Source organism: Pleurodeles waltl, chromosome 8, assembly GCF_031143425.1.
Source record: "Pleurodeles waltl isolate 20211129_DDA chromosome 8, aPleWal1.hap1.20221129, whole genome shotgun sequence".
Taxonomy (NCBI): domain Eukaryota; kingdom Metazoa; phylum Chordata; class Amphibia; order Caudata; family Salamandridae; genus Pleurodeles; species Pleurodeles waltl.
The window spans coordinates 51,584,283-51,611,682 of NC_090447.1; the positions used below are offsets into that span (position 1 = coordinate 51,584,283).

Sequence of the window (27,400 nt, forward strand, 5' to 3'; positions counted from 1 at the left end):
TTGTCAGGTGTCACAAATATTCCCAGGTATCAAAATCCCCTAGGCACCCATCGCAAGGGGCTACCCCCCCTCGATAGGCTGAGTCTCCGACCTGATGGGAAAAGCTACAGACGTGGACCAGTTAGTATGGAATCCCGCATAGAATGCAAAGACCTCCAGGACTTTTTGTATGGAGCGTGGAGGATCCACGAGGTACAGCAGAATACCATCAGCACATAGTGAAATTACGTCCTCCCAATTTGAGCCCCAGTGAAGGCCTCTAATCAGAGCGTCCACCCTGATCCAACACGTCAGGGGGTCGAGGGCTATGGCATAAAGTGGCGGCGACAGCGGCATCTGTGCCGGGTGCCTCTGGACACATTAAATTGGGCCTACAGGACCCCATTGAGTCGGATCCTCTCCACCGGTTGTGTCCAGAGAAGGGTGATCCATGACAGGAAATATGGGTCAAAGCCTATCTTACATAGGATTGCCATCATATATGGCCAATCTAGTGAGCTGAAGGCTTTTTCTGCACCCAAGGCCAGAAGCACCCCCGCTCCTGCAGTCTCCCTCCACACGCCAGGCAGCCTTTTAGTCTTTCAGATTATGTCTCATGGCTCGATATGGCATAAAACCAGGCTGATCTGGATCAATGAGGGAGTCGAGTACCTGCGTCAGGCGGTTTGTCAGTTATTTGGCTAGAACCTTAGTTTGAGAGTTAATTAGAGGGAAAAAGCCTGCCCCCTTCCCCTCTTTGTCAATCAAGATGACAGCAGCCTCCCACAGATCAGAGAGTAGTCCCTGTCTGAGTTAAACATTGCGAGTATACAGGGAGTGCAGAATTATTAGGCAAGTTGTATTTTTGAGGATTAATTTTATTATTGAACAACAACCATGTTCTCAATGAACCCAAAAAACTCATTAATATCAAAGCTGAATATTTTTGGAAGTAGTCTTTAGTTGGTTTTTAGTTTTAGCTATGTTAGGGGGATATCTGTGTGTGCAGGTGACTATTACTGTGCATAATTATTAGGCAACTCAACAAAAAAAAATATATACCCATTTCAATTATTTATTATTACCAGTGAAACCAATATAACATCTCAACATTCACAAATATACATTTCTGACATTCAAAAACAAAACAAAAACAAATCAGTGACCAATATAGCCACCTTTCTTTGCAAGGACACTCAAAAGCCTGCCATCCATGGATTCTGTCAGTGTTTTGATCTGTTCACCGTCAACATTGCGTGCAGCAGCAACCACAGCCTCCCAGACACTGTTCAGAGAGGTGTACTGTTTTCCCTCCTTGTAAATCTCACATTTGATGATGGACCACAGGTTCTCAATGGGGTTCAGATCAGGTGAACAAGGAGGCCATGTCATTAGATTTCCTTCTTTTATACCCTTTCTTGCCAGCCACGCTGTGGAGTACTTGGACGCGTGTGATGGAGCATTGTCCTGCATGAAAATCATGTTTTTCTTGAAGGATGCAGACTTCTTCCTGTACCACTGCTTGAAGAAGGTGTCTTCCAGGAACTGGCAGTAGGACTGGGAGTTGAGCTTGACTCCATCCTCAACCCGAAAAGGCCCCACAAGCTCATCTTTGATGATACCAGCCCAAACCAGTACTCCACCTCCACCTTGCTGGCGTCTGAGTCGGACTGGAGCTCTCTGCCCTTTACCAATCCAGCCAAGGGCCCATCCATCTGGCCCATCAAGACTCACTCTCATTTCATCAGTCCATAAAACCTTAGAAAAATCAGTCTTGAGATATTTCTTGGCCAAGTCTTGACGTTTCAGCTTGTGTGTCTTGTTCAGTGGTGGTCGTCTTTCAGCCTTTCTTACCTTGGCCATGTCTCCGAGTATTGCACACCTTGTGCTTTTGGGCACTCCAGTGATGTTGCAGCTCTGAAATATGGCCAAACTGGTGGCAAGTGGCATCGTGGCAGCTGCACGCTTGACTTTTCTCAGTTCATGGGCAGTTATTTTGCGCATTGGTTTTTCCACACGCTTCTTGCGACCCTGTTGACTATTTTGAATGAAACACTTGATTGTTCGATGATCACGCTTCAGAAGCTTTGCAATTTTAAGAGTGCTGCATCCCTCTGCAAGATATCTCACTATTTTTGACTTTTCTGAGCCTGTCAAGTCCTTCTTTTGACCCATTTTGCCAAAGGAAAGGAAGTTGCCTAATAATTATGCACACCTGATATAGGGTGTTGATGTCATTAGACCACACCCCTTCTCATTACAGAGATGCACATCACCTAATATGCTTAATTGGTAGTAGGCTTTCGAGCCTATACAGCTTAGAGTAAGACAACATGCATAAAGAGGATGATGTGGTCAAAATACTCATTTGCCTAATAATTCTGCACTCCCTGTAGTCTTGGCAATATTTTCATGAAATTCAGCTGGGAAGCCATTGGGGCCCGGAGTATACCCCCTGTTTAGTTGAGAAAAGGCCTCGGTCACTTTACCTTTTGTGATCTGGTCTTCCAGTGTTTCAACCTGGTCTTGGTCCAGATGAGGAGTCAAGAGATCCTCTACAAAGGATTCCAGGTTCCCCTGATCTATGATGGCACAGCTTTGATAAAGCCGTTACGGTAGTGTGCAAATTCTCTCGCAATTCCCTGAGGTGTCTCTACCAACTGGGAGTTTGGTTGTTGAATCCCCCGGACCCACCAATATCCCTCTTCTTTCATGGCTTGCCATGACTACAGCTTCCATGCTTTGTTGCACACCTCTTATAGTCGGCCTTGGGTGGCATGGAAGTGGGCTCTCGCCACCTGCCATGCCACCGTGGCGTATTCCCGCCTGGCCCCCTCCAGTCTATGGATGTTCTCGTCTTTGGGGTTGGCCACATAATCTGCCTTTAATTGTGTGAGTTTCTCTTCTAGTGCCCTACCACCTTGTAAGCCTTCCATAACGTAATTGGTGACTGGACTATGTTCTCATTTTCTGTAAAATAAGTGGTTCTGGCGGTGTGGATCATGCTTGTCGTGTCTCTATTCTGTAGTTCCCAGGTATCCAGTCTCCATGGGACCTTCCAACTCAGGACAGCCATACGGACTCTGGTAAGCAAGGGTGACTGGTCAGGGATGCCTGAGCAAGGAATGTAGTATCAGAAAATCTATTCCAGCTGGTGCTGGGCACCAAAAAATAGTCCAGACGGGACATGGCGCCAATGTCGTGGAGGCATATGAGTATTGTCTCTTACTGGCGTTCCTTGCCCTCCAAAGATCAATGAGACCTATGGCAGCTATAAAAGTGGTCACTCGGTTATCGGACCGTAATGGGACCCTGGGCTCGTTACCCTTTCTATATCTCCGTGTAGTGTCAAATGGCGGTCGCCCTCAATTATCGTCAGTGCGTCTGGGGTTGGTGTCAGCCGGGTCCCCATGTGTTCTAGCCCTCTGGATTGCAGTCCCAGGGTAAAATACCAGGTGCCCACCACCAAAGTCTCCCCATAGCATCTCCCATGAATTGCTGCTTTGCATTCATCATCGTCCAATCACGGTTTAAGGACCTCCAGGCGTACTGGGCAGCGCACCAGAATTCCCACCCCTCTGGAGTACTTTGTGAAGCCTGCATGTATCAACAGTTTGTATCTGCCCTTCCCTAGAATTCCACAACTGTTACCCACCATGTAGGTTTCTTGCAGGAGGATGATGTCTGGATCTTGTCTAAGTAAATATTTTTGTACTATTCCTCGTTTCAACCTATCCCTCAACACGTTCACACTCCAGGATAGTATTGTTAGGATTAGGTGTCGGCCTACGTCATGTGGCATTTCATCCGTCATTGGAGTCTGACTTTCCCATTTTGTCCCCTCGTCAAGGACCCCCAGGAGTTCTGTTGTGTGTGTGTGTCCGTCTCCAAAAAATAACCCCCTCCTAGCACCCCCTCTCTCCATCACCTTGTGCCGCAGGTTCTAAAATACCCACCACCCAAATGTTCGAGATGCCTGTCACCCCATCAAGGTAAATGTAATTTGTAACATTGTACAATTATCAAAAAACAATCAGTGGTGTATGTGGGAGGGCATGGCCCTCCTGGTAACTCTTGTGATGATTGCCCGCAATCTAAAAGGAGGTTGGTCACTCCCAATACAAAGTATTCAACCTTTTTCTAGGGAGACCGTGTCATAGCATGGCATCACCCCAGGAGGTCTGTCGTCACAGGGGTCACCACTGGTCTGATTCCCTGTTTATCATCAAACAAGGAGTCTGCCGCAGAGCAACTCTCTCGATCGTCCGAGGTATTTGCCAGTTCTGCCCAACGTGTGCTGGTTGGTAGCAAGCATGTGCATTGGAGATCGGACACAACCTTTGCTTGTTCCACCTCAGCCTGTGGTTTTGTCAGAGTAGCCTGTAGTCGCCTGCGAGGTCTTTTCATTCGTTTTTTCCCATGTCTAGGAGTCCTGTTCAGTCGAAGTGGCGTACCCCTTGGTCTCCTACCAATTTCAAACTTCTGTCGCCTCCGTGAAGAACAGGGCTTGGTCAATCACCCTAATTTTGGAGGGAAAGAGGAGTGTGTATTTCAGGCCAAGAGTTCGCAGTTGCTATTTGACGACCACAAAGGTTTCTCATTGATGTTGGACTGCCTGGGTATATTTTCACCTGACCACTGTCTAGGTGCCAAGGGCAGTGCGTCCAGGTACGTTGTAGGATATCATCCTTGTCGCAATAATTCATAATCAGTTATTGGACTACTACTGACCTGGGGGGGGGGTTGCTCCTTCAATTGTGAAGTATTTGGATGCCTTTGCACCCATCACCTCCTGTAGGAGCCAGTTTTTCATAGATAGTTCCATACTGTGTCCTTCGCTGTGCTCCGGGAGCCCTGTCACCAGAATGTTATTGCGACAGGAGCTGCTCTCCGCCTCTTCCGCATGGTCACAGAGCCGCTCTACTTCTTGGCTCGGTCGCTTCATTTGCCCCTCCTGATACTTGATCCTGGGCTGCAAGCATTGCAATTCTTTCTCTGAGTTGTCCGCCCTGTCAGTTACGGTGATCCAGCCATAGGAGCCCAAGGTCAATGGCAACTGCACTGATTTTCCCTTCCAGTGCTCTCCTATAGCCACTAGTTTTGCAGCAGTGTGGCCTCTAGTCTGTCAGTAGAGGTGAGGCTAGTATGTAGGAGCATTAATTGAGCGGCCCTTCTTTGCAATCGGGGGTGGGATCTGGGTATCTATGTTTCATGCACACCATCTTTATTCCTGGGGCGGTCAAGGTACTGTACAGCGTCCTGTCTCTCAAAGCAGCTAATGTAGGGGCCGCCTGTTGCTGGGGTCCTGCCAGCCACTCCCCCAGCAGTCAGGCCGACTCCTTGGCTCTGATGGGGGAAAGCCTATCTGGGCAGCAGCACCAGCCTAATGCCCCCCAGAGGCCCACCACTCTCCCCCACCCCCTCACAGCAGGCACAAGCACCCCTATTTGTCTCAGGCCTCAGTTCTACAGGTAGCAGTCATACTGTCTAATTAGACCTGGGTTCCCTGTCCTCATATTTACCCCATATGGGCGGTTCTCCACTGGAATCGAAAGGGTCCACATCCCTCAGTGTAGTATTGGTGGCCTCAGGGTGAGGGTGGGGTTAAGATCCCAGGTGATAAATGGCCATGTTCCGAATTGGTCCCAATAAGGGGGCAGTCATCTCCTTCCCGAGTCCGCCCCCGCTGTCAGCAGGTATTCAAGTTGGGGCCCTCTCCTGAACTTTCTCTGGGGAGGTGCCTGATCTCCCCGTCGCCCCCAGGGGCTGCTCTCCAGTCTTATCAAATTTGTTGCTTGGTTTACTTTCTTGCCGGTATGACCTTCTTGACAGTTTGAGGGACAACCGATAGGGCCTCCTGGTGTGTCCCCGCTTTTCTGTGTCCCTGCGTATCTTACCCCGTACCCTGGTGCGGTGTTATAGAGGTGAGCTCCTCCGGCCGTCAGTGGTAGCGGGCCGCCATTTATTCAGCTAAAAGGCCCGCAGGGTGGAACACTGCATAGGCTGCTCTCTGTCCCAATGAGGTGGGATTTGCGTCCATCACTTGTGTGCCCGTGTTCTCCACCTTACTGGGGGGCTTCTATCAGGCGTTTGCCGTTCCTCCTCCAGCCCACCCTCCTGTATCATCCTTACCGGACATGTTGCATCTCTCTTGGCCGGGTGACTCGAGATGCAGCCATCCAGCCTCTGACACGCACCAAGGCAGGATGCGAGGTTAAATTCCAGAATTGCACGGCCCCCTCACGCTAGGTGTTCTGCCCTATGAGCAGAGACTAGGTGCTCCCTCCTTCAGATCCCGGCATGGGGTGGACCCAGGAGGGCCCAGATCTCTGAGCTTTAGAAGCTTGTGCCCGGCATCATCTTATGCCGGCCACGCCCCGCAGGAAGCAGGATTTCTCACTACTATTTCAACCATACCAAACATAACAAGGCTATTCTGCCCAGATCAAAAACTACCAACTTAAAAGTATATAAGGCAATTTCCAGAGCTGGCCTATGAGAGGAACAAGCTTCACAGTAGTGATAAATGACTGGGAGATTTTCAGTACGAGGACATGTAAAACATATAAGTACATGTTCTGCCTTTTAGCTAGATAGCATCCTGCCTCATGGGTTACCTAGGGGCTACCTATGTGGTGCCACAATCAGTGCTGCTGGCCCATTAGTAGCATTTAATTTACAGGCTCTGTGCACCTATAGTGCACTTTACTAGGGAGTTACGGGTAAATTAAGTATGCCAATTGGGTAGGAGCCAATGTTACCATGTTTAGGGGAGACGGCACAAGCTCTTTAGCACTGGTTAACAGTGGTAAAGTGTGCCGAGTACTAAAACCAGCAAAACAAATGAAAAAATGGAGGCAAGGTAAAAAGTTGGGGGATGACCACCCCAAGGCTGTCAGATCTAACATCTGCCAATTCCCATCTAGCCAAAAACAGACTTGGATGCAACGTGAAGTCACAGAAACCCACAAACTATGCCAGGGAATTGTCTTTTGAAGGCAGTACCAGATCTGCACATACAAGATAACAGGAGTAGAGCATCACAAAGTAGACACATACTTCCTGGAATACAGCTGAAACTACACTGCGCAGAACAATTAAATCAAAACACTCAACAATTATGTAGACTACTAGGTTTCTTTAAAGTGGTTACCTATGTTGTACTATTGGGTACATACATAATTCATGAATATCTGTTGGTTTACAAATTGTCACATTCATGCCATGAAGATGAGGTTGCCAGAATCTCCACAGCAGTAATGCCATCCTAAATCCAGTATAACAAAGTACTCTGTTTTTCTTTCGCAGTACTCCAGCTGTGGCACGAGTGCTACGGCCCCGGGGAGGAAATTTTGTTTTTTCATTTCGGGGGAAAATAAACCCAGCATGAATTTACCACTGAACCCTAAGTCTTTCCTCAATGGACTGACTGGCAAACTGAAATGGGGAATGGAATAGAAATGTTATCTAGTATCTGGCGATGGATATATGAATATGCAGCTGGCAAACACAGAGGAATAGAATGATGGGGCATTATCTGGACATCGGGTGAAGTCTTGATGCGGTGTAACACTGTCCTCTATATCCAAAGAGTGGACGAAGAGGAGGTAGATGAAGACATGAGAGAATAAAGTCTGGAAATGACTGTTAAAGTAGATGTATCATTTATGGTCAATGGTCTGTTTGAATGTAGAATTTTGGTTTATACAATACACTTTTTTGTAATTATATATAAAAAAAAAAAGTATTCTGTTGGAATGTCTTGCGACAGGAACTATTGCAAGATACTGCACAAGAAGTCCCAAGTTGCCTTGTGAACACAGTTGCATATACTGTTAAACTTTACAGATGCTCAAAACTTAAATTCTAGCTGCACCGATGTTTTATCTGAAAAAAACTCACAGGACTACAATGCTGGAGTTTTCACTATGCACCACATTTACATTAACTTCTGCCACATTACTGTGCTCCTCCAAGATCTACATGATTCTGCAAGACACTGGTGCCATTAGCACTATTTTTGAAAACGTGCAGCATATTCAACAAGCACTGGCAAACAATTTAATCTGGCGTTATCACAGTAATGCACACAGCATTTCCCAAAGCCTGGATGTGCAAGCATTGGCACCTTGTTGTTAAGACTTTTTTGTTTCACCAATTATTACTTTATTTTGCAATTCTACTTTGTTTTCTCTTCAACGTTAACTGTTTCACTTACGCTCCTGCAGAGCTGGGAGACAAACAGTAATGTAATTCCACCAAAGAGAACAAAATTAACAAGTATCCGGGATGACCCACTTCTATGCCTCCACCGCCCCTGCTCTCCATTGCACTCCCTTGTCTGTCCACACAGTGCCTCGTAAGTAACAAGCCAACGCAGTTCCTACTCTTAGCACTCTACGCTGCCTACCTATCTCTCAGTCAGGCAACAGGTTCACTACTTAATTTGCTGCATTTCCCACACTGTGTGGGAACACAGCCCAGAAGGTGTCTCTTGACAGCATTTAATCACTAAAACATAGACCACATATGTACATAGAACACTGTGGTGACAACAGCACTAGTTTCACTTCATTATGTCAGCTGCAATGACCCTTTTGAATGACCCACAACATAAGGTGTGATTCATCTACACATGCATACGTTTTTTGCTGCATTATATTCTTCGCTGGACATCACAGTAACAATGTAGCTCAAGTGTCCTGTGTGGTCTCTGACAGAGTTGTCTCTCTTTGAGAGAGCTCACATATTTGGAAGCAGCAATCTTGGCAGACATTCATCAGAGGCTGTGATTATCTGCTTCTGACAAGTACATGTTGTATCAACCAATTGATATCTTTCCTTCATGAAATAATGGGGTTGGTTGTGACTATCTGTGCCCATCCCAAGACCATGGACGTCTGAAGGTAGAGTAGAAAAGTAAGCGTTGCTTCTGAGTTTTGTCTTAATCTACATTCAGCCAAGCTACCGCAGAGACTCCAGGAGGCAGGAAGGGCAGCTTTCCATCCATCGCAGATCTGGTCCCTAGTGTCAAGGTTTGCAGGGAAGACACGCAAACCCAACTTCAATAAAGCTGAGTTTTAGCTGAGATTTCAGGAATCGAGAAAAAGTGACCAATCCCATCTAAATGCAAAGCCCTGATCAGAAGGAAGGAGGAAACATGGCTGGTTTGATACATGTTTGACAGGGAAGCACAGTGACTCAAATGAGAGCACTTCACCCCTGATTTCAGTGTTCAGGAGCCCAGACATAGAAGATCAATAGTTCACCTCCCAATTTAAGGACACATAGAAAGCCTGGTGTATTTTACCACAAGTGCATGGGTCACGTTAAGATAACTGTCATCAAAATGCATATTACATTCACTTCTGCGTATCCGCAGGGTACTATTTAAGGACACATAAGAAGCTTTATCAGGGATGTGGAATTCCTATCGCCCGACGCCCAGGACATCTTGTTTGGGGTCAAGGGCAACAAGTTTTTATGTTTACTTTGTCCTTGGGACAAGTAGGCCCAACCCTCTGCAGCACAAAGCCTTTGGTTGCATGTTTACAGAGAGTGGAACTCTCTGCAGTTGAGGTAATGTGTTTCCAATAGATAATGCTGTTCGAACTTGTATTTATGGTTCATTATTTGAAAGCCTTCATTATTAGGGTGAGTGCTGTAAATAAATGTTTTAAGGTCACACTTCACCACTGACGTTGGTTCCAGTACAAAAAAAAAAACGTGTATACACATGTTTGAAAAGTTTAGGCTAAGAGGCTAAGTATAATGCTCCCAGAATGCTCTCTGATTAGATGCAAATGAAGTGTCATTTAGTAAAATGTTTTGATGCATGCTAGTATTTCCCAAAAATATTTCTAATGGAAAATCAGTGTAACCATTTTCAACTCGATTATGGGAAGCATGAAAATAAACAAACACTGACAAAGCCAACTGATCTGACATATTTTTATAAGTCTTTTAGTTTCATCAATGCGTGTCTTGTTTTGACATGGCTTTTGTAACACTTTATTGTTGTGGGAGCTACCAGGCCCTCAACATTGTAACAAACACTTCCAAAAAACCCCCAAAACGTTTTTGAACTCTAAAAGCACACGTTGTCACCAGTGGCATAACAAAGGCCCTGCAGCCGCCCTCCAGGGGGCCCCTTCAGCACAGCACCTGCCCTGAGAGAGTCTGGATAGGGGCCTCCTCCATGTTCTTTGCAAAGGGGCACCCTCCAGTTTCGTTACGTCACTGATTGCCACTGTAGTTCCTGACACTGAACAAAACTACTTTGTGTGCCAATATGCTCCTTGTGGAAGAGCAGAATGCAATCACTCACAGTAAAGCCAGCCAAAAGAGAGAGAAATAGAAGTTTAATAAAAACAAAATGTCTTTGTTAACACCAGACCTAATTAGGGACCAAGACCCACATGTAAGTAGCTTTTTGCATGTTGCAAACAGCGACTTTCGCTGTGTGCGACGTGCAAAAAGCACATTGCGATGCACAAACCCGTTTTTGCGATTCGGTAACCTCGTTACCGAATCGCAAAACGGGTTTGCGACTCGCAATTAGGAAGGGGTGTTCCCTTCCTAATTGCGACTTGCAGTGCAATGTAGGATTGTTCTGCGAACGCGGGCGCAAACCAATCGCAGTTTGCACCCATTTCAAATGGGTGCTAACACTTTCACAAAAGGGAAGGGGTCCCCATGGGACCCCTTCCCCATTGTGAATGTCACTGTAAACATTTTTTCAGAGCAGGCAGTGGTCCTAAGGACCACTGCCTGCTCTGAAAAAATGAAACGAAAACGTTTCTTTTTTCGTTTTTGTAATGCATCTCGTTTTCCTTTAAGGAAAACAGGCTGCATTACAAAAAAAAAAAAAAAACTGCTTTATTGAAAAGCAGTCACAGACATGGTGGTCTGATGTCTCCAGCAGGCCACCATCCCTGTGAGGGCCGCCATTCGCAAGGGGGTCGCAAATTGCGACCCACCTCATGATTATTCATGAGGTGGGCATTTGCGAAGCCCTTGCGAATGTAGGATGGTGTCAGGGACACCATCCTACATTCGGATTTGCGACTCGCAAATTGCGACTCGCTCTGACTCACAATTTGCGGGTCGCAAATCTGAACCTACCTACATGTGGCCCCAGATTCTTAAAGAAAGTCACAAAAGTGCACCCATGGTATATGTCGTACCCCTATAAAATATTTGTGAACTGTATTTTAGCATGGGTAAATACGCATGTGTAGATTTGCTCATGTGAAAATCTATTGAGCATTTGCAAGTTCATTTTCCCTCCAGCCACTTTCTTCCCAACCCTGGAAGAAGTTCTAATTCTGCCATTGTCAGGAGTAAATGTCCAACCTTTCTTATTATGGGAAAATATTAGAGAGAAGCTGGTGAAAATCTTTAAAACATGCAGGTTAGTAGGTTTGCAGACTCAAAGGCATTCCAGCCCTGGAACTATTGCTTAGTGTTTCCTCCAGCCCCAGTATGCAGATCTGCAGAAAGGTAGCAAAATAAGGAAATTGCTACAGTAGGGATTGAAACTGCAAGTATTCAAGCCCTACTATGGTAGTAGCCCTGGCATAATCAGAGAGGTTATCATCAGAGCTCTTATATAATGAGATTGCTGCCGTAATTTGGCGCCACACTACATGGCACCAAAGGGACAAGTAGATCATTTTACAGGACAAGTAGATTTGAGACGCAACCTGTCCCCTGGACAAGTAGATATTTTAATAAATTCCACACCCCTGTTTATGATTATTTATTAAGCAGGACCACCCAGGAATCATGTTGCACCTTTATATTCCTTCATTTAAAATCAAGCGGGAAACCTGCTGTATTTTACCACAGTCATAGAGAGAAGCAGACAGGGTCACATGTTAACATCTCAGTGCCTCAGGTACCATGGTACAAAGTTCAAAGGCGGTGAGGGAAGTCACATCTTAACAAAAAACAAGACTGTGGTATTCTCTAAGTATTTCAGTGCCCTTTGCTTACCAACTTTTATTGTATTTTCTGTTTTTAGTAAGGATAATTTGTTTCCGCTCCAAAGCATTTACATGCAGTGATGTGGTATGTCTTGGCACCTTACATATTAAGGCTCTGATGGGATTGCAGCCAGCAGTACACTGCTGCCATATAGATCTGCTGGAACCAGTGATTGAACAGTAGTTCTGAAGTCAGAGAGGGGAATGGATGGTTAGGTTTTCTGAAAAGGTGTATCAGAAATGAGGCAGTTTTGAGGTGTGTATTATCAAGGTTTATTTTTGGTCAAAGATGAAGGCAAGAGAGTAGCAGACAAAACCAATGTGTGGGAGATGCAAAGTCAGATTTTCAAACCATGTTGGCAGGGGTGGGGAGGAGGGGTTTCTTGACTTACAAGTGTTTTTATGAGGTTCACTTTCTGGCTACAAGAATCTCACCGATTTTATGAGCTTATCCAGGAAGGTCAGGGATATGTCAGATGAGTGAGAAATTCAACTGTTTATCGTCATGCTGGTGAATGTCCATCCCTTCTTGCAGAGGCCGTCTTAGTGGCTCCATGACTGGTTGTGTAAAACAGCAATATCAATGACGCTAACAGTATGCTGTAGCTTGGTGGAAGAGGGGGTGATCTGATGTCCATGTTTAGGCCTGGTATAACAGCACAGCTGTCACCAAACGTATGTGATCAACAGAAGAAATCTTTAGGAAGCACTACTGAGAGTTGGGTTTGGCTTCCTCTGGTACAGATTTTGATTGGGCGGAAATTAATTGCTTGCTTCCCTTGGAAGAAAAAAAATGTGTGTTACACTGTTTGCCTTATGGGAAAGCTTATGGTCGACACAGCAGGACTGGGTTGGTTGTGGTGACAATCCACTGATCAAAGTTATAAGCCCAATCTGTTTATTGTGAGAAGTTATAACAAAAGCTTTAGACTCGACTTATTTAGTGTGAAAAGTACATGTTAAAGCCAGTATGCCTTTAAAGATGGATTGTCATTGCACTGTGTCAAAACTTGTAGACAGGTATTTTGTTACAGGGAATCTCACAGTTTACCATAGTAGTGGTTTTGGTTACCCCTGTACCAAACCCTCTGGGGAAGATCCACACTAAATGTTATGGCTGCTGAAAGAGGATCACTGGTTCCATCCAAGCTGCATGCTTCTGCTGAAAAAGAGTGCTTATATAGCACTTTTTGCATATAGGAAAGCCTATGTTTAGCACAGCAGGACTGACTACATTATTAGTTACCCCAGTGACAAAATCTAGGGGAGAAGATTTGCCTTTTGAGAACCCGTGTTATGACATTTGAAGGAAGGGTAGTACATTCTTTTGACAACTGTAATTGTGCATATATTTTTGTAATTGTAGGACTATACCAATGGTTGCTTTGTGGCAATGCTAGTGCTCAGTACAATAGGACTGTGCATTTTATGGTGATGAGCCAACGATAAAGGCTATATGACTGGCTAGTTTACTGGGAATAGTCAGGTCCGAACCAGAATCCAGGGGGCTGATCTCTTCATTATAAATTTTTTTGATAAAAGCATAAAGCTTCCCAAATTTATTGTGAAAAGTGTGTGTTAATGCCATGAGGGCTTTTAAGGACAGATTGCTATCACACATTGGGGTCAGCCCTCTTCTGTCTGGTAAATAGACATTCAAATTCTGCTTTTCTCAATGGCAGCATAATGCATGAGGCAATAGGGTAAACATTTCTGACATTATGTCTAGTACATTATTGTTTTAGAACACTCCAAGGTACCAAACAATCTGCTTCGAAATGTGGCAGCCACGCTGGAACTATGTAAAACAACGATACACTGTGTACGATACCAGTAAGACAGCCACCCACTGCTATATCTAATTTTAAATGTTGTACTGTAAGCATACATATGCCAAGTTAAGGTGGCAGCATGTTTTTTTTATTTGTATTGTTTTAATTTGATATGTTAGTGTACGTTTTACTGTAGATTGATAAAGAGATGAATGAAAGAATGAGTCAGAGGGAGGATGAAAGGATGTTTGACTCATGTATGGAGACTCGAGTGTCTAAGCTCACCAGTGACTAAGGGCCATATGTACGAACACTTTTTCCCATAGACACAGAATGGGTAAAAACCTTTGCTACATCTGGCACCAAGAGGCATAAGCCAGACCTAAGGACATTACCAGTGTTTGTTACTAATTATGATTTTGATGTGATAAAGAATGAAAAGTATTCCAAGACTTGACCTTCCTTCCCCATCCTGTAGCTGAGTAAGGAATTGACATTAACTGTGCCAAATGGTAAGGTAAGTTCAGAAAGCATGTTTAGGATGCCTAGTATATGTTGTGTAAGAGAAAGAAAACAGCAGGCAGACTAAATTCCCTTTTGTCCACCGTGAAAAACCTTGAGAGAAAGTCCAGATTTACATCCTCTTGCCACACCAATTTTATGCCTCACAAGTCCACAAAACTCTTCATTTTCAGGTGTGGTTTATACTTAACAAGGTCCATAGAGAGAGGAGTGAGTGAGTAGAAGAATGTAAAGGGTGTCCCAGTCCCTTCGTGATCACAAAGAGAACCCATTTGCCCTCAGTGGTTGTATAAAGGTGCAAGAGGAGATAAAACACGGGTGGAACAGTGTATAATCGTGTTTCGATTCCTAATGGTCTATTTTCAACTTAGTGTACTATCAGATAGTCAGTAGATGGATGCATTAATATCTAACGTGTACTTTATTCTACTTACTTTACTTGAATTTGGATCAGCATCTGTCCTCCAGTTTACACAATAAAAACTTCATTCAGTGACATTCAGATGTCGTCCATTCAACAATTCCATTCCAAGCCTCCTCACTGCAATGGAAAGACATTTAGGATTGAGGCATTAACCCCTCTAGATTGGCCTTCCTTGTTCCCTTATTGCTTCTTCCTAAAACTGCTATTAGAAAGAGCACTGTATTATGTCTGAACAGGTCAGAGACCTCTGACAATGGATTCTGCCATGCTAGCAAAAAATGTACCTTCATCCTTACAGCACAACCCATCTGACCAAGATCCAAGAAGCCAATGGGCATGCGACCCAGTACATTGAGACCATGACAGAAATCATAAGCAAAGTAGCCCGAAGAAGCGTTAAAGAATAAAAAACTAAAAACAGCACAATGGTATTCAAAAGGTTTGAATGACAAAAGGAAAACTCCCTGAGAAGGGAGTTTGGCTCCAATCACACTCTCACCCTGAGAACCTCACAAAATTGAGGTGTAAGAGAAGGAAACAAACATATTTTCAAAGCCAAATCCACCGTAATCATACCAGAGCTTGAACTAGCATACAAACTGCCGTAAAGGTTGCTCAAAATAGTGAGAAACAAATACAAATCTCCATAGAGATGATTATTACTATCACAAGAGAAAAAAGAGAGAAGTTCCACTCTCCCCAATAGTTCACGACCGCTGCAATACCATCTGGAAATCGAAGGATATCAGGTACTCCGTCACAAAAATCCCAAATAGAGAAACGCTCAGCACCAAATCCTTTTCTTTTTTAGAACCAAAATCCCCTCCCCTTTTGAAACAGATTAGCCCTTCTGTTCAACCCTACTGAACAAAAACGTCTAACACCTCTACATCACAAAGCAAAGCCCGTGGCTGTCTGAAAAAGGATCAGGTCTCCCCTTATATCATGAGCACTTCCTGAAATCTGACTAATTTTCATCTGGTTTCTAATTCATCTTCCAGCTAGCAAGTCAGACTGGGGACTATATGGTTTCCCCAATCCTGAGCAACGTCAAGTCTTACCAGTGATTCTCATTTCTTGTCAATCAGTTGTCATTGAGTACATTTAGCAGGGCAATCGTAGGGTTCAGGTCGAATGGTAGTCTGAGTACCTGCTGATGCTTGTGAGCTATGCCATTCTAAAAGGGCCCGAGGACGGGATGTGACCACCCAGTATGGAACAAGTCACCCAACAACACTTGAAACTGAAGGCATTCAAGTCCTGGTCCCCTGTGCATTCTCCAAAGTTTAGCTGGTGTCAAATAAACTTGGTGGAGAAACTTAAACTAGATAAAAAAGGACTAAATTAGATATGGCAACTTCTCTGGGGGTTCTCAAGTGCTGACATCCACTTGTCATCTTCTTGCCTATATCATTTTCCACATCCCTCCAAGTTTTGGAAAGGTGTCTAGGGAGTTTATAAGAAGGGTCTGACAATGAGAAGGAACCATCCCCCTACCAGTGTGTTGAGTCATGGTTCAAGGGGGGAATTTCAAGCATGTTATTTCATGGGGCATGCTCTTTCAGATTCTGAATAAAATGTGTAAGTACTTCATCAGGGGCAGCTCCTTCGCTACGGCGAAGGAGCGTGGCCCACTGGCCAAGAGCCAGAGAATGAAAAATGAAACAATAGATTTCTATTGTTTCATTTTTCATCTGCTGGCTCAGCCAGAAGTACAGGGGTGGGGCTGGGCCACAGGAGGTGGGGAGAGTGCACTAAGTGCGCAAGTGTGTTTTGCCGGCCTGCCGGCCCCGGCTGGCAAAACACACATAGGTTTCTCCAGCCTGACTGTATATACAGCCAGGCTGGAGAAACAGCAGAGATGCCAGGCTTGTGTCTGAGCGGCAGTGACTGCCACTCAGACCAATCCTGGCACTGCTTACATGCTATGCTTAGTATGTAAGCAGCACCAGGACTGCTGGTGGCCGAGTAAATGCTGGGACACCACATGGAAGGAAATGGAGCGCAAGGCAGCAGGCGACAGAGAAGGCGGTAAGGTACGTTTTTTTAAATGTATTTTTTCCCCTCCGTTTCCGTCCCCTCCCCCTCATTCCCCCCTCCTCGTGAGATTTGCGGCTGCCGCTGTACATCATATGAAGCAAGTCAAATTTCTCTACTACCTTACCATGCCACTTTTTTGTGAGTCATGCAATACTGCTGGTTCTTCTAACCTGAAAGACTTGCAATATCGGTTTGACCAGCTGCCCCCACATTCCCCACTGAATTTCCACTGCGCAATAATTCTCATGTTTAATTGTTCCTCTACTTGGGAAAATAGATCAACAACAGATGGCCTGATCAAAGAATTCCTATATTAACAAATAGTTTGCCTGAATAAGTTTCCTCAAATATATATTAACTGTACTGTGCACACTTTGTCAGTCAACAGCCTATGGGGAGCAATCTATGTTTAGTTCAACATCCTCACCACAGAATAAGCCATTACCTCTCAAATGAGTTGATGCCACAGGGCACTGTCTTGCTTTCACTCGCAGATTTGTGATCTATACATTAAAAAGGAGAGGGACAACACAAAACTTTGTAATGCACTATTTCCTGTTTTGATTTTGTTACTCCCATTGGCCTCATTGCCTACCCTACATGCATGTAAATCAGTACATTCTTTTGTAAACTTTATTCATGGGTTGAACATTCATGAATCTGATTAAACATCCAATGTTGATGTTTAATAACAGCAACCTATTTATAGGGAATCCTCCTTTCCTTAGTACAGAGTGCTGCACACTCTTTTTGTTAGATGGGTACGTTGGACGGTCAATAATGTGGTTCTCAGTCAAACACGAAACAACATTTTCAACCCCTCCCTCTCACACTGAATGTTTGCGAATCATCTCATTATAGACTATCATAACCATTGCTATAGATGCACTGTACTCTGCAGTTTAACAATCTTATTTCCTACAAAAATTATTTGTACTGTTCAGAGCCAAATTCATGAAAAACATTTACGAGTTAGGAAGTTCACACGACTATACACGTACATGATCAATGCTACACAACTGACACACTCCTTATCTTAACAAAATACACAGTTGCGAACTGAAAATAAAAACAAGTTTTCTGTAGAAGCAGAGCAGCACTTAGAGTAAAAAATTAAAATAATGAATTAAAACTAAGGTTCATACATGCATTGATGCGCTTTATACAAAGTTGGATAAAGCCTCAACCTACATTTACATGAATTTAAACGTACAAGTTCAGATGGTTATGTGAGTAAATTAGAAATTAAATTCCGGCCGACACAAAATAAATCAGGACAGAACAGGTAAGTAAACAAGAGTAAAGGGTTAAGGTTTCGTCTATGGGATATTTATAACTTTGCACTGTTGAGCTGGTGTGCAATATGGCTGGAGAAAAAATTTTAGCGCTATGACGCAATCAACGCTGGTCGTTTTATTTTAAGCCATGTTGACGTCGGACCCAACCAATAATAAGTAATGGGCGGGCTAGAATCCCGTTGGTTTTTTTTTGTTTTTTTTATTATAAGCACAGCAAAAGCACTGTGCAGGTGAAACCTAACAAGAGAAGAAATATTCATTGCAGAATGTATACTCCCCTTCTCCCTGCACAAACACCCCCAGACAACCCATAGAAGATCCAATGTGTTTTGACAGCTCCTAACAGAAAGCTGATGAGCCACACTGCCTATTTGGAATGTTATTTCTTCGCCGAGCTGCAACTCCATGTTCAATTGGCAAGACTACGATACTTTTTCTATTGCAGCATTTGTTAGGTCGTTAGTCATTATCAAGGCTCTTTTTGTTTAAATATATGACCAGACATAAGCAGTAACAAAATATGAGCGGAATGGCCTACTGAAAGTTAAAGATAGATCACTAGTTACAGCAAATCATGTACAGGCAAAATTAATCAATTCAACAAAATAAGCTTTGACGAAAGCAACTGCATGTCAAGAAGATAATGTTTGCTTCAATTTGCGCGAAGTAAAGTAAGCCCTAGAATATGAATGGTAAAAAACACAGCTCCCAGTGACATCAGACAAGCAAATGGAATGATTCCAACTCATGCGTCTTAACTAAGGTCAGATATTACTCAGTCTAATCTACTGATATCACTGTTGGATCCATTTATAAGCCCAATAAACTCATGGAGAAGAGTCGATATAACCCAAGGAACATATGCATATACTGTAAAGAATAAGGTGAGATGTGAAAATCAAAAGTTCCAATCACAGTCAAATCGTTCAGCAAGTGTTTGCGCTTGCTAGAGACATATCTGCAAGCAAACTCTTGTACACTAGTTTGAAACTCAATCAGGATAATCATTTCATCTATCTGATGCATATGAAATGAGATTCACTGTTTTTTTAAGAAATAAGTGACAACCGTGTTTCTAATGTGCATTAAACAGCTTCCATCCATATTATACAATTCACTTCTATTTATTTCGTGTTATGGAATTGTTGGCGTCCGTTTTCACTTCTCTGACCCTTACTGTAGAACATTTTGGGGTGACCTCTCAAAAGAAGGCAATCAGACATTTAAAAAAAAGCCCATTTCTTAAGACCTCCTGGATTTGTCTCACCCTGACATTAGCATGGAGAGGGGGTTCATGCACAGAGGGCACATTAAGAAAGTCTTAAACAACACCTGACATCAGGCTACCTATTTACAACAAGGAACATGTGCTTCTACAGATAACACAGTATGTCATCCCTCTTATCTGATGGACTGAGGTCGATGAACTGAGTGCTGCTAAACTGGATAGTAGTAACACATTATTAGAAACTGCAAGACTAAGGAGTCAAGTACGATAAACTAGTGTGTGTGTGTGTGTGTACACACAGATATCATACTGTTCACACCATGAACTTTGCCATCTCAAGGAATAATCTGTGCAATAATTTGCAATATGCAAGACAAAACTCAAACAGTTCCACGCGGAGTCTGGCATGGCAGTCCATAGGACATTAGCATTGTATATAGCCTGTTCCATCTGTAATATATAAATGCTAATTGATCATTCAATTGCTGTGAAACAATATAGCATACAGAAACTGTTAGCATGCATGATGCTTGTGATTTAGGTAATTTAGAATGGACTGAAACAGTTTTTTTAAGACTGGTCTCAAACTGAAATGGGTTTTTGTTTCTTGTACTGTGCCTATGAATAACTGCGTTAACATGGTGCATGCTTTTAAAGTATTTGCTAAGTTTTATAATACATGCATGTGTGAGTTGTTAAATTACCTTACAAAAGACTACATGAGGCTTTGGGAAGAATGTTGATTTAGTCATCAAGAAACGCGCGACTGCAGATGAAATGCAGTCACCCCATGTTATTATGAAGTACTGTAAGATTATTTCTTCAGCCTCCCTTGTTACTTTTCAATAATTTTACGAGTGTGCAGTTCTTGGAATAAGTATGTTTTTCAAAGCTGAAAGGGAGCCAGCAAGTGAGCCTCGGAGCCTGAGAAGTTTGTAGAAAGCGCTACATAAACGTTTCATACAGCTATTATTATCTGACACACCATCAAGCAGTCCCCTCTACAGCCGTGCGCGCTTTGCTTCTGGGACTTGCAGCTAAGAGCCTTCGTTATACATATGCATGTGTAACATTTTCCTGGAGTGCTATTGGCTAAAAAGGCGTGCTCTGGCTGGAGATGTCGCATGACATTTCTTTGGTGCTATGGAATATCATATTGCCAATCGCCGGGGGCCACCCCTACAGGATGCTTCGCACTATGAGAATGGACCCAGAACCGAGCCCTGCCAGCAAGCCCATGCACAATGTCACACACCCATGCACGTTTTTGTTATGTATATACTTCTCCGATTACACCTGCATGCACTGCTTTAAAACTTGCCATGCTGAATAACAAGCTGACACCGGTTTCAAGGGAACAACCCCCCCTGGAAGGCCAACCACATTTCAAGGCAGCCAGGGGCCTCTCTTGCAGGGGCTGGGGTGCAGGCATGCTAATGAGGTGCCCCGTGTCATGCATGTCGTGCAGGGATGTGCCTCCAGCCGGAGGAGGGGCAGGATGTGCACCGGCAGATGCTGCCATTCATCACAGCTCTGGATCCACATAAACAGGGAGGGGTGGCCACTGCAGGATGAGCGGGAAGGGGTGCGGTGCATGTAACGGGGTCACGCCAGCCCTGCAGAGCATCACCCCTGGCTCTCACAAAGGATCCTGAGAGGGGGGGGGGGCAGTCCCAGCCGGGAGGGGGAGCACAGGCCCCCCTGCGCCTCCAGGCCTCGCACCCTGCCAGCCGGGGAGCCCAGCTCACTCACCCTGTGCTGCGGGACCGCTGTCCGCCCCGAGGCGGCCCCCCTGCCCGGCTCCCACTCAGAGGCAGCACCCGGGCTCCACAGACGCCCTCCCTCCCCCGGCTTCCTGCCTAGGCGCTTCACTTCCGGTGAGGTCACTGCGTGCGGGCCGTCGGGACTACAGCTCCCGGCGTCCCGCGCGCGGCAGGAACTACAGGCCGGAGGAGGCTGCAGGAGGCTGTGGCCCCAGCACAGGCAGGGGCATCCGTGTCCATCAGGCACTCCCCTCTGCCCCCACAACACAACTCCACCGCTACAGCGACATCGAATCTCTCTGGAATAGAAACAGACAGCGCCTCTGCTGAAAGCTTAGCTGTTTTCTTACCCCCCAAAATAAAAATCCAGAGGTACATAAGTGTCAATGGACCCCTTTTTGGGTCTCTCCTAGAGGCAGGTTTAGCTATTTGCAGCAGGCTGATGTTAACACCATTACAGAAAGGGGCCTTTGGGTACCGCTTTCAGCCATAGGCTACTGTAGGTCAGTTGGCTTTAGTCATTCGCTGGCTGGGCTATCCATCAGCAGTGGTATCAGCCCATGGCATTTTAAGGCTGTGGACTACTTAAACAAGAATTGGCATAGGCAATAGGTCTCACTGTTTGGACCTTACAACTGTTTGAGCAGGGCTATTAGCTTTGGCAATGTCTTTAAACGCTTTTAGTTTGCAGTACTAGGGTTTTCCAATCTGGGTCAATTGACTTTGTCAATGTTAATCTCTTTTAGCTCTGTGTTATGGAGTGCAGTGAATGTATGTGGTGTGGAGTGGAATCATGTGGGTTGGAGTGTTATCGTTTGTTGTGGAATTGTGTGGCATGGAATTGTGTGGTGTTGAGTGGAGTTATGTGTAGTGGAATTATGTGGCCTCGTGCATTGGAATTATGTGGCTAGTAGTTATGTGGTGTTGACTGTAGTGGAATTATGTGGAGTGGGATTTGTGTTCTGGGGTGTAATTATGCGGAGTGGTATTGTGTGTTGTGGAGTGGCATAGGGTGGAGTGGAACTATGTGGAGTGTTGTTGAACTTTGTAGCATGACGTGGAATTCTGTGGTGCCCTCAACTCAAGTGTTAACACTGTCAAAAAAGGAGTCCCATGACGTCCTGAAACACTATCTTTGCTAAAGCCTAACCACACATTATGCCTACTATGCTAATGTTCTGATGACATATAGCATTTGTTTTATGGTCGTTTAAGAGAAAAACTGCACACAGGGTCTCTCTTGTAACAGCCTTGAACATAACGCTTCATAAAAATATAAAGATTCTAAGGCCTAATATCTTTCATTTTAAAAGTACAAAAAAATTCAAATACAAATTCTGAGTGTTGGGATCTTGTATCGTTAATATGCCTATCACAAAGTGCATGCAAAAATAAACACTTGTGCAGAACACAGAGCTGGGCTGCAGAGGTTATTCTGCCTCTTACCTCTCGCATTCTGTTTATCTTCCAGAAAGCTGATTTATGAGGGAGGTTATAAACTGCAAATTGGTCAGAAACTGTGCACGGAGGAGGGTGTCTAGTCTCTGGCTGGTGCATAGATACTCTGTCACAGGCATGTGATATGTAGCTTCCAACTTCCTTGCTGTGGAAAGAAGCGTGTGCATGCGAAAGGTGAAGGTTCTTAGAACTTAAAGTGCAAAATCTTTCGAATAAGCTGGGCACGATAATTATATTGTGATGTTACAGTTAGGCTGTTAGGAGAAAAGCGAGCCTATGTAACATCACAATGTAATTATCATTAATTCTGACCCCAACAGTTTGGATCTCACATTTGTGTTGAGTTTATTTTCATTTTAGGTACATTGGTGTATAGTGGTGGCATGCAAGGGGGTTGGGTTGAAAAGCAGGAGTCACGAACAAGACAGGCCCATGCCTCTGGAGAACTAATGAAACTTAGTCAACTTTCACATGTCAAGCAAAGATGCCCCTTTAAAATTAGTCGTGGCACGTTACTGGGTGGGTTTATTATCAATCAGATCTGTCTGAAAACATACGCCTTAGTTTGCAAGCAGACATTGCAGACCCTTTAAATAAACAACTAGTTGCTCAAATTCAGTGCGTAAACAAAAGACAAAACCCAAGTCTGGCAAGACAAAATATTTAACCTGGCTACCTCGCCTCCATTGTAATTTAAGTACAGCAGGAAGGTTGTATCCTGCATGTCTGCAGCGGGACAGGGTTGTAAGTAGCCGGGGGAGCAGCTGTGTCGACCAGACAGCCTCTCATGCCACCTGCAAAACAAAGGAACCTAGCATGGTACAGAGAAGTCCAGGAGGCTTTGAGCGAAAATCAATAGCTTGAGGCTCAGTGTGTGTGTTTCAGCTGTTTCCCAGTTAGGGTAATTAGTATGAGATTTCAGGAAGAGGTGGGAGGGACGAATGATGCAATAAAATTCAAGCAGATACGGCCTGAAGCACCCACAGTGAAGCACAAGCAGGCAAGAAATAATAAAGTAGTCCCTGAAACCAAGACATAAAGAACCACAGCATAAATATACTGTACATAGTCCCTGGTCTGTGGGTTGAATGAAAGAGAAAAGGAGGGGGAAGGAGGCAGGACTGACCATTAGCAAGCAAGGATTTTTTAAGAACACTGAAACAAGCAAATGAGAAGCAGGGGGTGGATTTAAGCCCACAGAGATGTATACTAAAGTATACTTGAGGTTGTACGCTTACGCTCAACCTAAAAACAGTAGTCCACACACATTGCTTTCCCAATAAATATTAGCTTTTTTTTTTTTTTTATGGGAGCCCCTCGTTCTTTTTATAATTCAACCCTGATTCCTCTCACCCCTCGCCCACTCTTTTAAGTGATCACCACCAGCCCCTGTCATGTTTTTTGTTGTTTTTAAAAAGTACATTCCCAAGGGCTTGGCAATTGCCAAGTGCTACCTAGCCACTTACATTCCAATTAAAAAATAAAACTTCTAAATCTAATTCAATCAACTCTCCCACTGCCTCCTCATCTATCCATGTAAATCTCTCTTTAAAAAAAAAAGCTTCAACTCCCAAGGACCTCACAGCTGCCAAGCTGTACCTGGCAGCTTAGTTATCTTTTACAGTTTTCCAGGCTTTTTTTTCTGTTTTTATTTTACCATTCCAACATGGCCATCAGCTATGTTGGAACAGTAAAGTTAAAACAACAAAAATTGTGACATATGCATGCACGTGTCATGCCTGTGCACACAGTGAGCTTCTTAGAATGGCAGCCACCACGTGCACACGGTGACGCATGCACACAAATATGTCTCACCACATGCATATGTCAACACACACTGTGGCCAAAATGTCTTTATTTTTTTTAACATACTCATAACTCAACAATGGCATCTCTGTGGTCATCATGCATGACATGGTAACACTTCCCACATAGGCTCGAAGCAAAGACAACACACACACACACACACACACACACACACACCCTATAGATGAGGATAAAACATCAGTGCCCCCCATACATGTAGTAAGTGCTTCTCAAATGTCATAATACAATACAACACTGTTCTGTCATAGCCAATGGCCATTACAGAATGGGAATAAAAAATATGTGCACTTAGTTCTAGTGCTAGTGCAAACAAGCATGAGCAAAGGCATTAGGTACACACTTGCCTTCTTAAGGCGAAACCTATGGCATGGCCAATGCCTGTTTCTTTCATGGTCTTCATGAAAAGAGCTAAGGGTCAGATGTAGAAAGCGTTTTGCATGGTGCAAACAGCTAATTTCGCTTTTTGCGCCATGCAAAACGCACATCACAATGCTCATTCCCATTTTGCGAGTCGGTATCCTGGTTACCGACTCGCAAAATGGGAATGCGACTCGCAAATAGGAAGGGGTGTTCCCCTTCCTATTTGCGATTCGCATCGCGATGTAGAATTGCTTTGTGACCGCGAACACGGTCGCAAAGCAATTCGCAGTTAGCACCCATTTCAAATGGGTGCTAACCCATTCCCAAAAGGGAAGGGGTCCCGAGGGGACCCCCGCCCCTTTCTGAATGGCTCTGAAAAAATTAAACAAAAACGTTGAATTTTTTCATGTGTATTGTAACTCGTTTTCCTTTAAGGAAAAAGGGCAGCAATACAAAAACCGAAACTGCTTTATAAACAAGCAGTCACAGACATGGTGGTCTGCTGTCTCCAGCAGGCCACCATCCCTGTGAGTGCTGCGAATCGGAAGGGGGCCGCAAATTGCGACCCACCTCATTAATATTAATGAGGTGTGTCTTTGCGACCCCCTTCCGATTCACAGATGGTGTCAGGGACACCATCCAGCATCCGGGTTTGCAAAACCCCATTTGTACGTACATCTAGCCCCAAATTGTTTGCACTGTCATTCCCATAGGCTTCCTTCTCAGAATAAATAGTCGTTATGATCGCTTAGCCATCTCTACAAACCTGACATTCACCTATGATCTTCATGAAGTGCACACAACAAATCTGTTCTGCCCCAAAATATGGTAACATAAGCATTGGCTTAGTGAATAGGTCTGGCTTTAATGCGCTACTACATGCAAACACAGACACCCCTAAATACTAACAAACCAATTGTGCTATTTTTATGTGCAACATGTATTATGTACCAACTATGTCTGTGTCTTTTTTATTACCCAATTTTGTCGTTTTATATGGCACCAGCAATGCCATCTCAGGGATTTATGACAGCAATAAAGCAACACAATATTTGCTTTAAGCAAATATCTGCATAACTTTTAAAATATCAAACAAGAAACCAAAACCCACTGGAGGTAGTGCACTTTTATATTCGTATGACATCATTGCCACAGGATGAGAGCATCTTTCTCAGAGTGCTGCACCTCTTCACATTGCTAATTCAAAAGTTGTGTGGGTCTGTTCTAGGATTCATAAGCCACAACAATGCAAAATGAGTATTAATGGTTGTTTGTTGATGCTCAGAATCATCAATCTCTGTAGAAGCAGTGATCTGTGCCATACATTTAATTGAAGGGCATTCCTGTAATAATGCATCCCAGGGTCTTAGCACCATCATAATTAGGGCTCCCGGATTTATGGTATTTATATGTGTATCATTTCCATCTGTTTTTATCCATGTTTATATTTTAGCCATCTTATCGGTATTTATCCATATTTATTTTGTGTTTTGAGAATAAATGTAGTCTTAAAAGGTTATATATATACCTCTATTTATTCAACTGCTAAACATGAACTCAAACTTTGAAGCATGTTGCGTTTTAGCAAATTAAACAGCCAAATGTAACAAAACACTACACCCACCGGTAAATATTCACATTATATACAAATATATGTTAACTTATACCTAATTTAAGGACATATCATTCTGGTTTTTAACTTCCCATGCTGTCTACCTGTTCAGCTGTTGGCCTGGAACTCATGAAGGACAGCATGGCGGGTCACTTACAAGAACCACAATTTTCTCTATTTTTCAAGTTTAAAAAATAAATGCAGGCAGGAAACATATTGTTTTCTGTTTGTATTTTTCAGTAAAAATCAGTAAAAAAGAAAAACTGTGAGCCTTGATTATAATTCCTCAACCCAGACTTAGCTATTGTTGCCCGTACCACCCCTTCATGCTCTGCCCACTTAAGCGGTTTCTTTATTCATATCAGGACAGCTCCTTCTGGGGGTTTCCAGAAGATCGAGAGCTGGCAGTGAGCCAGAATTAATGCCAAGACTATGATCCAGATGTGATAGCATTCAACTTGGGTCTAGGAAAGAGACCAAAAAGACAAGTTGTCTGGGGTATTTATGATATTTCTGACCATTTGTTAATAAATTACACCACTGTTTCCCAGTATGTTTTGAGCAAAGGACAATCTCACACCATGTGATAAAAATCAATCTTCCTTGGATTACATGGTGAGCACACTGCATACGTGTCTGGAGACATGAAATTAATTCTCTTAGGAGTTATATACACTCTGGACAGATAATAGTACTGCATCAATTTAAATCTAGAATTACTAGAGGTACAAGGACTGTATTTTAAAATGTTACCCCATTACCATCAGATAGTGATATTCCCATGTCTGCAGTCCATTGGTTTCACCACCTATTCAGTTGGCCTTTGGTCTCTTCTAATAAGTTATATGGAATAGGACAATCACTTTACCTTTGCCATTAGTAACAATTTACAGTTCTAAAACAGCACCAAAACTGTGTCCAAACTCTTTCTTTCCCAGTCCCAGTCACTCTTGTAACCCCCTCAAGTTCCTCCAGATACTCAAGTATGAGTTCTCCGATGGGCTCTGGACCATGCATATTGGAGCGTACCAACCAGGAGCTCGACCGCCCTGGATGGCATTTTGCATAAAGGAATTAAGTAATAGATTAAATATTGTATCCTGCGAGGGTGCACCAAACTCACCCACTTC

At 43.8% G+C, this 27,400-nt stretch overlaps 1 protein-coding gene and 1 pseudogene across 5 annotated transcripts in view; one reads left to right on the forward strand and one right to left on the reverse strand.

Moving 5' to 3' along the window:
* Nucleotides 1–21,120, reverse strand: part of LOC138249702 (zinc finger protein 585A-like) — a 200,177-nt gene extending 179,057 nt beyond the window's left edge. The window contains exon 1 of one of the 5 annotated variants that reach the window (XM_069203692.1): nt 21,003–21,120. The gene's annotated coding sequence lies outside the window, so the exon portion shown is untranslated. Of the gene's footprint in view, nt 1–14,694; nt 14,802–19,954; nt 19,999–21,002 lie in introns of those variants that run through there. The other 4 variants (XM_069203695.1, XM_069203694.1, XM_069203696.1 and 1 more) reach the window with 4 other exon arrangements.
* LOC138249035 (small nuclear ribonucleoprotein F pseudogene) lies at nt 7,366–7,610 on the forward strand (annotated as a pseudogene).
* Nucleotides 21,121–27,400: the final 6,280 nt, after the last annotated feature.